This window comes from Dermacentor albipictus, chromosome 1 (genome assembly GCF_038994185.2).
Source record: "Dermacentor albipictus isolate Rhodes 1998 colony chromosome 1, USDA_Dalb.pri_finalv2, whole genome shotgun sequence".
Taxonomy (NCBI): Eukaryota; Metazoa; Arthropoda; class Arachnida; order Ixodida; family Ixodidae; genus Dermacentor; species Dermacentor albipictus.
This window is the reverse complement of record NC_091821.1, coordinates 321,287,696-321,300,565: the sequence shown is the minus strand read 5'-3', so window position 1 is coordinate 321,300,565 and position 12,870 is coordinate 321,287,696. Positions and strand designations below refer to the sequence as shown.

The window sequence follows — 12,870 nt, the reverse complement described above, 5'->3', positions numbered from 1 at the left end:
TTGGCGGATCCTGTTTTCGAGCGGCGTGTCACTGCTTTTATAATCCCCGAGGCCCATTGTCACTCAAACGGCCCAATACAAAGTCAGCACACGACGGTCGTCCGAGGGGTCCAACCAGCGACCGCGCTGGCCACCCGGTTCAAAGTTCGCGCGCGCGGTGACCTCCAGGCAAGGGAGGTGCGGCGCCGGGCTGTCGGCCACACGCGGACACGTTTAAACACGCTGCTTCGCCGAGGCTTCTCCCGGACGAAGGCGCAGCATCTTGTCTTGTGAAGGGAGAATTATGGCGCTCGCAGGATAGATTCCGCATCTTGCAGATTCGGAATCCGGGCTTGTGGTAATGGCACAACAGCATCCCCGCCCTCAGATAAGGCGCCGGGAGGACGAGCTGCCTCCACGTGGCTCGGATGCCAGGCGCGCACGTTCGTCCGGCTCGTCCAGGTTCACGTCCAGTGTCGGGACGCCAGGTAACATCACGTGCCCAGGTCCGACTCGCCAGGACAGGAGCTCTGCTCACCACGTCGTCGCCAAGGCACCTTGACCAGCTCCGCTCGGGTCGTTCCTAAGACCTTGCTTCTCGCCACTGGTCCCGCTTGGTCGTTCTGCAGCTTGCAAAATCGACCGGCAAAAGGCAACACCCAACACAAACAAGTGCCCTCTGTCTCCCGTCAAACACCAGACAAAGCCATAATTCAAATCAACCTAATTAATCGCTATCCCCTTGTGCTCCCGCTGCAACAAGAGGCAGGTGTACGATCTAGCACACAAGGCTCAAACAATCAGTTTTCAAATCAACAACACACCAAACTAGAAACAATTATTAATCAGCAATAATAATTACAAATAGAATGGTCCCCTTGAAATCGCTTTGGACCGAAAACATACTTCTGAGGAAGCAAATGAGGTCATTCATTTTTCCCGGCGATATTTTCGCGGAATCTGAAGCTGCTTATATTTGCGACCCTGCTTATCCGTGTAGCGGCGGTACAATAAGCCAGGTTCCTTGCCAAATGAAACCCCCTTTTTTTCCACTCCCCGTTTGACGCTCTTCCTCAGATCGGCTAATGAACAATCTTCCTGTTGCTCGCGAATCAGACTTTTTCTTTCAACTGCAGCCTGCTCCTGCCGGCTGGCGGAAACCGGAGCGAGTGCGGAGCCCGCGTCGCCTAATTGCGGCGTCGAGTCTATATCGCGGCTAGCACTGCACGCGTCACTCCCACTCACTTCCAGGACCCGCTCGTCTAGGCCAGCCTCCGAGCTCTGCCTCTCCCGTGACTGCTCGCCACTCAAGTTACCGTGATCGGTCCGTGTGCCGCACCGCCTTTCGCTTCCCGACGCTAAGTCAAGTTCCCTCGACAGCGGGCGCGCTTTGGATCGCGTGGGGGCCATGTACGCCACGTCGGCAAAGAATGATTTGCCCTGATCCCTCAGCAGCTGCTCCGAGCTATTTGAGAAGAGGTAGGAAAATTGCTCCGGGAGGGCGGCTGACACAGCGGCTTCGGTGTTAAGTTTCCCAAATTCTCCTTCAATGCTAACCGTTGCGATCGGTAAACAGACACTCTCCTTCTCGGCCACTTGCCGTATCCTAACGCACTCTCCCGTAAAATCACTCGAGGAGACGAAAGACGGGTGAACAACGTCCATAGTTGCTGCAGAGTCCCGCAGTGCTCGGCACTTCTTGCCGTTTACCTTAATTTCCTGCACATAGGGCTCCAATAGACGTATGTTCTTGTGAGTTTCCCGTATCGTTGCAAAAGCAATTCTCTCTGGGCAGCTTGCAGCGATGTGCCCTTGCTTTTTGCAATTGTAGCAAGTTAACGGCTTCCGTTTTTCAAAAGAACGCGTCGTATCGTTTCGCTGCTTGGGACCATCGTTAGCATTCTGAGATGTATTCTGTCCTTCCCTTACAGTTTCTTTGGTAAGAGACTCATCTTTCCGAAACTCGCGACGCGTGATTTGCTTCCGTTCGTCGGACTTCCCGGAAAACCAATCTCTCCTATCAGCTTTTTCTACGCGCACTGCCTTGCTGTGCAAGCTGCGGCGGGTGTAATACTCTTCCGCTAACTCTGCTGCCTTGTTTAGCTTAACCTCTTTTAGCCTATCTTGCAGCCAGAGCCGGACATCCTCATCAATGCAACGGTAGAACTGCTCCAACGCGATGCATTCGACAATTTTGTCGCGGTCGTCGTAAACCTCTTCGCCCTTCAGCCATTCCACCAAGTCGGCTTTTAGACGAAACGCGAAGTCAACATTCGACTCCTTACCCTTTTTTGCATACCGGAACCTCTGCCGGAAAGCTTCGGGCGACAATTTGTACTTCCGCAGTAGCGCTTCCTTCACATCACTGTAGCTCTCAAACGCCTCTTTCGATAAGCAAGTTATTACGTCTGATGCCTCCCCAGGAAGCAAGGCTAACAGATTCTGTGCCCAAAGGGATCGCTCAATGCTATTCCGTTCGCACACGTGCTCAAATTTCACGAGGTATTTGGCCATATCCTCTCCGACGACAAAGGGTGGAAGTTGATCGCGTATTCTGGGAACATTAGAAGTGAGACTAGGCGCCGGCGAGTTATTTCGGATCTCCAACTCTTTCATTTTAAGCTCGTGCTCACGTCGCTCCCTCTCTCTCCTTTCCTCCTTTTCCTCCTCGCGACGTTGCTGTTCTCTCCTTTCCTCCTTTTCCTCTTCGCGACGTTCCTGTTCTCTCCTTTCCTCCCTTTCCCGTCGTTCATTTTCCTTCCTCTCCTGCTCGCAACGTTCCTTCTCCTCCCTTTCCCGACGTTCATTGATACCCGCCCAGGCCTCAGCGGCTTCCTCAGCCGTTACGTCCCCGGTCCTCATGACCTCAAGGATCGCATTCTTTCTTTTGGTTGAGCCCAACTCAATGCCCAACTCCTCACAAATTTCGAGAAGTTCCTTCACCTTGTACTTCTCCATCGTTCACACTGTCCTCCTGCTGTTTGCCCTTTTTGAAAATACCTGCCGTACGCTACTATAACACTACTAGTAACACCTATGCAAGTATATCACACACTGCCCTGTTTACCCCCTCAGCATCCCCTGGTTTTCAAAACACTCTTACTAGGCTTGAAACACACAAGGTTATCACAATGCAACACCAAATCCTTCCCTAAGCTACTATAACCTGTGTCAGAGAAAGTCTGGTGTTTGAGGTAAACTTCAGGCACTCACCGCGCCGAGGTAGCTGATGCCGGTCAATCCCGTAGCTGCCATCCAGTGTTATGAACTCCAACCGGTGCCACCAGTGTTACGAACTTGCACCGCTGCACCACGATTACGGCTTTGTGGTCCCGTAGCGCTCTTCACCCGTTTCGTGACAGAGCGTTGGTAGCGAAGACTCCGAGCCTGGCGTCGATGAGAATAACAAAAGGGACTTTATACATTATATACAGGTTATCATACAGGACATAAACGGATCGGCACTGGGGCCGAGAGCTCACACAAACGCGACTGTTCTCGCACGACGGCGTCCGGCGAAAACGCGTGACACATCTCACCCCAGTCGGGAGCGACCCTCTCTCCCGGTGGGTTGGCGGATCCTGTTTTCGAGCGGCGTGTCACTGCTTTTATAATCCCCGAGGCCCATTGTCACTCAAACGGCCCAATACAAAGTCAGCACACGACGGTCGTCCGAGGGGTCCAACCAGCGACCGCGCTGGCCACCCGGTTCAAAGTTCGCGCGCGCGGTGACCTCCAGGCAAGGGAGGTGCGGCGCCGGGCTGTCGGCCACACGCGGACACGTTTAAACACGCTGCTTCGCCGAGGCTTCTCCCGGACGAAGGCGCAGCATCTTGTCTTGTGAAGGGAGAATTATGGCGCTCGCAGGATAGATTCCGCATCTTGCAGATTCGGAATCCGGGCTTGTGGTAATGGCACAACAACAAACAGTGGCGCCGGTATAGACGACAACGAACGAGATAAGGGCGTGGAAGAAGGTCGCTGATCAGTCGGGAAGAACTTTTTGACAACGGCGGGGTTAAGGTAAGTAAGGAGAACGGGTACTGGCGAAAAAGGGAGGGGGGAGAACGCGAGCGAAAACAGATGCTATTTTCGGGCACAGGACAAATCGATTGAATCCATGGCGGCCCATGGGACGCCGTGAAATCGATCAAATCCGCGGCGAACGCGACGTCAAGGGGTGCGAGCGCGACCGGCAGGTGTGACGCAACCGCCGACTGAGAATAAATCGCGAGCAAGGATCACGTGCTTTCGCCAATCCAATCAACCTCGACTGCCGCTCGGAGATACGCACGAGCAACATGAACATGGAAGTTCGATACGTCACGATTAGCAGAAGCGCTGCTATGAGGCGACCGATGAGAATGCAGTTTTCTTGCACGCTGTCTCGACTCTCGCCGTGAAGAAGCAGGCTCAAGGTGAAGTGCGAAAATCACAATCTCACGGGAGAGGCAGAAGCCCCCCCCCCACCCCCCACCCCCCAAAAAAAAAGAAACTGAAAAACGCCGCTCACAAGTGCTGCGTCACTGCTAATTACTGCGTCATCGGACAAGGCGCAGTTGTAACGAGGTTCGCATTTAAGTGGCACTGACATCACGAACTTGGCTTCTGTTTCCATTTGTAAATTGTAGCCAAAGGTGTTATATTAAGCGCTATATACACATTTCTTGAGAGTCATCCTCCCCTTCCCTGCTCTTTTTCATGCTGTTCGTACACTGGGAAGCCTCTTGTCTTCCCAGACCACTCATCCGACAGTACAGCACAGTTCACTGCGCGCTGACGCCTCGCATTCGCAAGTGTTAACTGTGCCAGAACTCAGTGGAACATGATCCTGACGCGACAATTCTAGTGAAATTCTGGGCAACCATCAGGAGCGAAGGTATAAGGCGCGATGCTGATGGTTTCTCTTTCCCAGTGAAACAATAACTTTAACTACAAGCTTATTTCACAATGTGCGCACTACTATCTTGTTTGTTTGTTTTTTCTTTTCTTTTTTTCACCGCTTCCCGAAGTCGTGGAATCGATTTGCACCCCCGCTTATTTCCCAGTAGCCCAATAAAGTACGTAGGGGCAACAGGCGTCTACGGCAATGAAAGTAGTGGCGCGTGTTCGCTGATAACGGTCATGATTAAGGTATAAATAATGTACCAGGAAAGACGAGGGCAAACTCAAAGTCAACGCAGGGGCGGATCCAGGGTATCATAAATGTGAGGTATGCGGGGAGGGCCTTCATTAGGACAAATTGGCCTCACTAGACGCCCCATTTTGCCAGCTGATATGAACTTTCTGCGCAGGATATATGTGTACCAAGCGCAAGTGACGAGTCGGAAGCAGAAGCCAAGTGCTGGCTTGTCTGGGAGGGGAGAGGGATATGGGAGGCGAGAAAGGGGCTTCTGGATCCTCCAGTGAGCCGAGCACGAAGAAAATGACGCATTCGAGTCTGCCATCGCATTTGTCTCGGCTTTCCTTTGTTCTTGCTATGTGCTATGAGGGGGCCAAACAATGAGACGGATGTAGGGAATACACCGCGAAAATTACATAAACGTTTTCATTATTTCTTTTCTTTTTTTTTTCCACCCAGTGTCTAAGCGTGGATCTAGAACTTCGCGCCGACGGTTCGCAGCTCGGTTGAGGCTGAAGGCCGTCCAGTTGTTACACATCACGTGATGAGGTCCGCTCGCCCTTCCTCAACGTGCCCTTCGCTAAGCTACAGAGGGAGAGGGTGGAGGGAGAGGGAGGGGGTGGGGTTGAGACAAGAATAGAGTACGACGCGGCCCTCGAAATTGGCTTGGCTGGTGCGCAACCCTGGAGCAGCCAGCAGTGCGTGACAGTGTGCAATCGCGGTCTGCCGTGTAGTACACACACACCACGCGCACTTTCCCTCCGCGGTGACCTGCCCGCGGGACTCCGGCCGAGATTTGTCAACACAGGAGAGCCTTGACAGACACGCTCGCTTGCTCGCCGCGACGCCCCTCTGCTCTCGTTGGTTCATCGCCGAGTCTTGCGGTGGAAACGGTGGTTCAGGATCCGGGATTACATCGTGCGCGGGGTCTAGAGAGACGGAAATCAAATCGACACTGCTAGACCGGGAACCACCCGTTCCCGTCGATAATATCCCACCTGCCGTATGACGCGTTGCAAAGATGGCCGTTACGATTGTTGGACGCTGCTGGAATTAATGAGAAACGCGTTGAAAACGTGTTTTATGTACAATACCTGTTAATAACTTGTTGCCCGCAGTTGCCGGCAAAGGGAAGTCGTATGCGATGTACCGGATTACTTTTAAGCTCATGGTGTTTCACGGCTACTGCGTATACGCCGAGATGGAAATGTCTGGACGGACTTAATCCTGTGAAGAAAAGGAAATGGAGTTTCTTGCGGATTCCGTGCACGTTTGATCAAGAACCGCTTGTATTGAAGTATGCATGAGGGTGACGTTTGTCTATGCTTTTTCGGTTAATTGGCCTCCGTCACAAGATTGAAACTTCATTCGTACAGCGTTGCGATGGACTTGAGTACGGACCTACAACTGTAGTATTAAAGCTCAACAGAATTGCACCTAGCTGGGCGGGTTAGTGAGCGATAATCAGATCAACATGGTGCAGCAGTGTAACTGTATGCTTGAACACCATCTGCACAGTGCATAGGCGCTGAATGCGCATGCACCACGCTTTCGCAGTACAGTGCAGCCTCACGCCTCCCGGGTATACAGTCCCACTTGTGAGACCGCAACATGTTGCGTGACTGTGGTCTGCAAACGGCGTATTTACGGATGTTGCAGCTCCGTTGATCCATTCGATGGGGGCGAAATGCGAAAACACCCGTGTACTTAGATTTAGGTGCACGTTAAAGAACTCCAGGTGGTCAAAATTTCCGGAGACCCCCACTACGGCGTGCCTCCTAATCAGAAAGTGGTTTTGGCACGTAAAACCCCATATATTATTATTAGTTCCGTTGATCCACCGCTCTTACCACGAACTAACGTCCCGTTAGAAAAAATCAGTCCGCGTTTTTTATGCAGCGTGCGGCTGATATATACGAGCGCCCCCTTTTCTGACGTCTAAATAAATCCGCACCCTTTTGCTGCAGCTTGGTCTCCCGCCGAACAGCCTTTTCAGATCGGCCTACAACATTATCGCAGACGGGTTGTAATGCGGGCGCCGGGCAAAACACCTCGCTGTGTCACTCGCGTGACAACAAATGCCCGTGACCACGGGAAAAGTGTGGTTCAGCGAATGCCTGCGCAGCAGGACCGCGCGGTGCCTCGCTCGGTTTTAAGCGCACGCGTGCCGATCGCCTTTCTGTCCACCGGCTTCCTGTTTATTTCGGCCGTGCGCTGACACTGCGTTGCCCTCGGAGGGTCAGCAGCACTGCGGGCGTGCACGTCGTGCCGACGCGGCCGCGCTGTTGACCGGACGCTCGCAGCAGCAGCACGCTGACCGCGCCGACATCGTGCAAGCGTCAAGCGCCGCAGTTCGAGAATACCGAGCCCTCTGAACCAATGAATCACTGGGCGCTCATATCGTGGCATAAACGTGTAAACTGCATAACTTGAGAGGGCGGTATATAGGGGCGCCTGCCTGCGATCGTGCTTCGAGGCACGCGGGTCGCCCACTGGACACATTGCTGACCATCGCCGTAGTAATTTATAGTCACCTCGTACCTTCCTCTCACTTTCTCTCTCTCTCTCTCTCTCTCTCTCTCTCTCTCTCTCTCTCCAACCTTACGCGGTCACACCTCCTCGTAGAGCAACAGGCCCGAGGCACGCTACCGGTCGACCTTTCCGCACTTTTATTTTTCCTTAGGTTAAATTGCTGCCACACTTACAATTCATCTCTCCTATACGGAAATTTCAGCGACGTATAGAGCGGCGCGTCTCTCCACATCCCTCGTGCTTGAGCCAATGTAAAGTCCGCTAGACAATCATAGCAGGCGACCGTAGAACAAAGTTGGTGGAGGCAGCGTTTGCCGACATTGATTGGGCTTTTTTGATGGAACAAAGGTATGGCATATTCGAATGGCTATTTCAGAGCGCCGTTCGGGGGCAGCACTTCGAATGTCACATATAAGACTTCAGGATATATTAAAGTCGTGTTATCACTGGCACAGTCTCGTTATCCTCAAAGCGCGAATGACTAGCCGAATAAGCCATTAGTAAGCAAGCACGGAAGCGGTTTGCAAATGAAAAATTCAAATCGGCATGCGCACCAGTACCAATAGTGTAAAAATAAGGGATAAAAAATTGACCCGAAAGCCATGCTCGGATTGTAATTTTTTTCGCTCTGAAACGTCTTTAAAATTGGTGAGAAGGGGTCGCCTTCTAAACTCTCATGTGTACATGTTATAGCCATATCTCTTATCTGCATCTTTGCGACCATACCACCCACGCGCCTTGCTTTGATATCGTTGTGAGAGAAAAGAAGTCATTACTCGATCATGCATGCGTCGCCTGCAAACGCGATACCGCTGTCGCATCACGCATGACGTAGTCGGAGCTAAATTTATCCTCTTGATTGGCATTCATATCGGGACACTCTGCACTCAAATGCTCAAGTATCCTCTGCAGGAAAGGGCCCACTGCGAATAGGGAGCGAGCAGGATTGCAAAATTAGACCGTAAGACGCCTGATATAGCTGTAAATTAAGTTAGATGTGTAAGTTTTTTAATGCGTTAATAAATGTAAACTGTACATTTGGTTACGTCATTTCTGTACGCTATAGTGCCAATACACTATAGTGCACACTGTAGTACACTATAGGGCTCTGCAGCAACAAGACGTTTCACGTACCTCACTGCTGCTGCATCCCTGATACAGCCCACCCAATTTTATATGTTTATTGCATGTTTAAGTGTAACCATATATAGAACTCACAGAAGCACACACTCTGTTTGCAACTCTCTTGACCCCCCCCCCCCCCCCCCTTACCTCCCCATTTCGATGTGCCTCACTCAGTTGCACAAGAGACGTAGTTGGGACGCGTATCACGACAACCCGTTTTCTGGATATGGATATTTGCTATAATGAATGTCTATGATGAATCATGAATGTACGTTGTACAATGCTCCGTAGCTTTCTGACCTCACACTCTCTCTAAGAACTCTCAGACCGTGCAAGTGCGTCGATTATGATAGGATATCCACCGACGCGACCATGCAGCGACGACAGCATGAAGGATTTTGTTAACTTTCCATACGCCGAGGTCATGCTAAGGATTGTGTGAGACTTATCAACAGCGTCTCACAAGACAAGAAAGTTCAACGTAAGCAACCCATGACTGAAATCTGGAGCGCGATTAGTCGAAGAGCCACGCGACACTACTTTCAGCTACAGATTTTATTTTCGCACGTGCACGGTTTATATACACATCGGCCGAACAGGAATAGAAACAAAAACAACATACAATCTTATGTTGAAACTGCAGCGCTAAAATACACAATGGGAAAGAAACAGTGCCAAAAAGGTCCTCCTACCCGTATTGTATTTTCTTTTGCATTGTGTAATTTCGCGCAGTAATAACCAACAGGCACAGCATACGCTTCTCTTCAAGCAGACAATGATAGGTATACATCCATGATTACATGATTACGCGTGTTCACAGCGCAAGCAAAATATACAGCCCAGAATGCTACATCAAGAGCCTGCACTAATATTCGTCACAATCTCACAGAAGGCGTGCTACGCGCTCTTGATTTCTGCGATTTCATTCACCTCAATAATTTCCCTTGCAGTCTTACTTCAAGCACGATTCAACATGGAGGTGTATCTTCGAATACTGGGACGCCAGCGCGCTCTCGGCAAGGCATTCCTGAATGGCGTGCACACACACAATAACATTTAAAACACAACCGACCCTCTAAATGATTGCAGTTATATTCGCTGTCATCACCGAGTCGTGTAAATAGTGGATTGCGCGAACAGGTCGAAACTCAGCAGCTGAAAGATTGGGCACTCCTTCCTAAAACGTTCGGATGCTGCTTAGAAAAAGAGTTCGACGAACCTCGTCGCTTGGCGCGGAACGTTTATGCATCACGTCAGGCCTTGGCAGCTAAACGATGACCTTAGTTCGTTGCCGTAGAACGAGCGTAAAATTAGGCAACGTGCACAATATGACTGCGTCAGACAGCGCATACTACGCCGAATTCCTTTGTTATCGAAAGCAACGTCGTGGTCGATAATCATTCGAAGAGGAAGTGGGTCGAGTGGATGTATCAATGAACAAAGTAGTTCGTGTAACATGAAAACGTGACTAGTGACAAAGGGATGCTATCGCTTTTCCCCCCTTTATTTCTTTTTTTTTTCTTGCGCGTCAACTCTGTCGCCATACGTCCTTTGTTTCATGATAACTATTGCAGCAATACTAATCAGAAATTGCCACATTATTGGTCCCATCAGTGATTATCTGCTCTTTCTCTCTTCCTCGCAGCATCTGAAACAAGCATGGAAGTCATGTGGCAACCAGTTTCAGTTACCACGAAATTTCGCGCCGGGCCATGCAGAGAAGCGAGTCTAGTACCTACAGCCGCTCAACAAATGTATAAAACTTTCAACTTCGCTCCCTACAGTGTCGTCCTCTTCACGGGCCGATGATCTCGGACGCAGCCCACAACGTTATCTTCACGCCCACTCAGTAAGATGACGCTCACTAAGAGAAGCACTTCGAGTCTGTTCGTCTCTCCGCAATGTCATTTCACACGAAGACATGAAAGAGAGTACACCCGTAGACAGGAAGCATGCCGCGCTATAAGAATTAAACCGAGACCAAAACGAATGGAAACACCGAGCTTCGAAAAACAAAGTTGCAGGCGAGAGAGCGGGCAAGCGGAGAGAGGTGTACCGCCCCGTCGCCGCCCGTCCAACGGGAGTCAAGCCAAGTCACGACCAGACGTACCACGCAAAGCGCCTTATGCCACATGCAAGTCCCGGTCACACATCCTCGCTTCAGAAGCAACCCATTCGTTCCGCAGGATATACGCGAGCACGCGTCTGAGCAAACACGGACACCCCGTCGAAAGGTTGCACTGCAGGAGCTGCGCAGGAGACGGAGGGCTGCGGAAGGATGCCGCTCCGAGAGGGTCCCAGACGCACCGTTTCTCATCTCGTTCGAGGATCACTCGCCTCTCGAGGACAGCGGCCCGGAACCCTTCGCGGCTCTTGTTCAGTTTCGAGCAGTTCTTGTTGTTCGCTCTGGACGCGAGCCAGGGGACACACGCGAAGCCGTTTTGCGCGCCTGCCGTGTATTTTTCTATATTTAAGTTTTGCCCCTCGCTTGCTGCTTTCTCTTTTCTTTTTTACTCCCCAAGCAGTTCTCTTTATTCCAAGAGCTCCAGCTTGCGGCCAACCGGTGCAATCCACGTACAGTGCATACGCGCCCTGTGTTGCGACATGGTCAACAACGAGGAGCGGATGGGACTCTCTCTCTCTCCCGGTTGGATGTATTAAAAAAGCGCGTCACTCTCAGTGCTCCCACTGGCTGACACGTCTCGCCGGCTCCGCAGTCGCGCATGCACACAGCGGGTAGCCTTTGTTGTCAGCGCGGATCTCGTATCAAGCATCCATCTGAAGGTGATTGCTGGTTGCGACAGGCCCTCGGAGTGCTGACGTCAAACACGAGAGAGAACAGTCGAGATGTATTGTTCAAATACTATTAGAGGCAGAATCATAAACAAGAAAATAAAAGCTTTCAAATCGGTTCTACATGTGAGTCCGTGTGGTTAGTGGTATCTTGAAAAACGTATCGCCAAATAAGACTGGCTAAAAATGATCAGGGAGCATGACAGGCTAATGTGCGGGCAAAGCGCTTTTCCTTCTCTTAAATCACCAGGTGTAATATCGCTGATGCAATATACATACGATGGGTTATTTGAGGAGCATCAGTCGGATGTGAGGCTATAATTTTCAAGAAAACAACACCCTCTCTTTCTCTCTTACACGAACTAACACTAAATTCCATACAATGTATAACTTATAGCACAGGGAAACGTAATCCTGCTGACAGCAGAAATTACATATCCGCTGCTTAAAAACACGAGACAGACAACAGACAGAGAGAGAGAGAGAGAGAGAGAGCAAAATGTGCTGAAAAAAAAAAAACCTTGCAGCTTTCGCGCTAATGAGTCACCTTGAATGCGGTTTGAAGCCGCACTATGCTGCCATCTTCTTTGCATAAGCACGAAGTACGTTGCAGATGTGGTAAAATTTGTTTGTTAGGTTTTTAAGGTAGGATTCAGGTGTCGCTTCTAACTTAATTCAGGTGGACGTTACATAATTGCATCCTCTTAAGAATACAAACGGCCGTTCTGTATGAATGTAAGTTATAAAATTTGCAACTTGAAGCGCGATTAATGACGTGAAAAAACGTTTTGTAGAAGGGTATGCGACCCTAATCAAGATTTTTCAGCAGCGATTCAGCGTTAAATGCGAGAGAAATGCGTTAGCATTACGTCGCATCTCTTCGAGATCACAGGCCCATGATTTACACCGCGTTCACGACATTAAAAAGTGTTGTTCAGAAGCTGCACTCGGCACACGTGCTGCCTTTTCGAGTTCGAGGAGCGAAGGTGGCCTGGAGCAGACCCAACGACACAGGAACCCGCATCACTGAAGAATTTACGAACACTCTTGACATTTATCACTGTGGACTGCAGAAAAGATATAAATTTGCGCAGGCTTCGCGTTGCTCCGCGGGTTAAACTGCGCATGCGTAGTACGCAGGAGAACGCACGCTCTCTTGCGTGCGCCCGCAGCTTTTCAAAAGCTGCGTATAGCGCGTCCGCTGCGGGCTCTTCGGGCATTGCGGGACGTTCTCGCGTGTCCGCAAAAACATATTTTTCGATATGGCTTTTGCCGAAGCTATGACTCCGAAGATATGTGTGGTTGGATTCGTGGCGGCT

At 50.6% G+C, this 12,870-nt stretch overlaps 1 protein-coding gene and 1 long non-coding RNA gene across 3 annotated transcripts in view; one reads left to right on the top strand and one right to left on the bottom strand.

The window, feature by feature from the left end:
• Positions 1 to 11,560, top strand: part of LOC139054524 (uncharacterized) — a 40,066-nt gene extending 28,506 nt beyond the window's left edge. Inside the window, exon 3 of the long non-coding RNA XR_011511305.1 lies at positions 10,404 to 11,560. This is a non-coding gene — a long non-coding RNA (uncharacterized lncRNA). The remainder of the gene's footprint in view (positions 1 to 10,403) is intronic.
• HDAC4 (histone deacetylase 4) overlaps positions 1 to 12,870 on the bottom strand; it is a 337,065-nt gene that overhangs the window by 225,140 nt on the left and 99,055 nt on the right. The window lies entirely within an intron of this gene.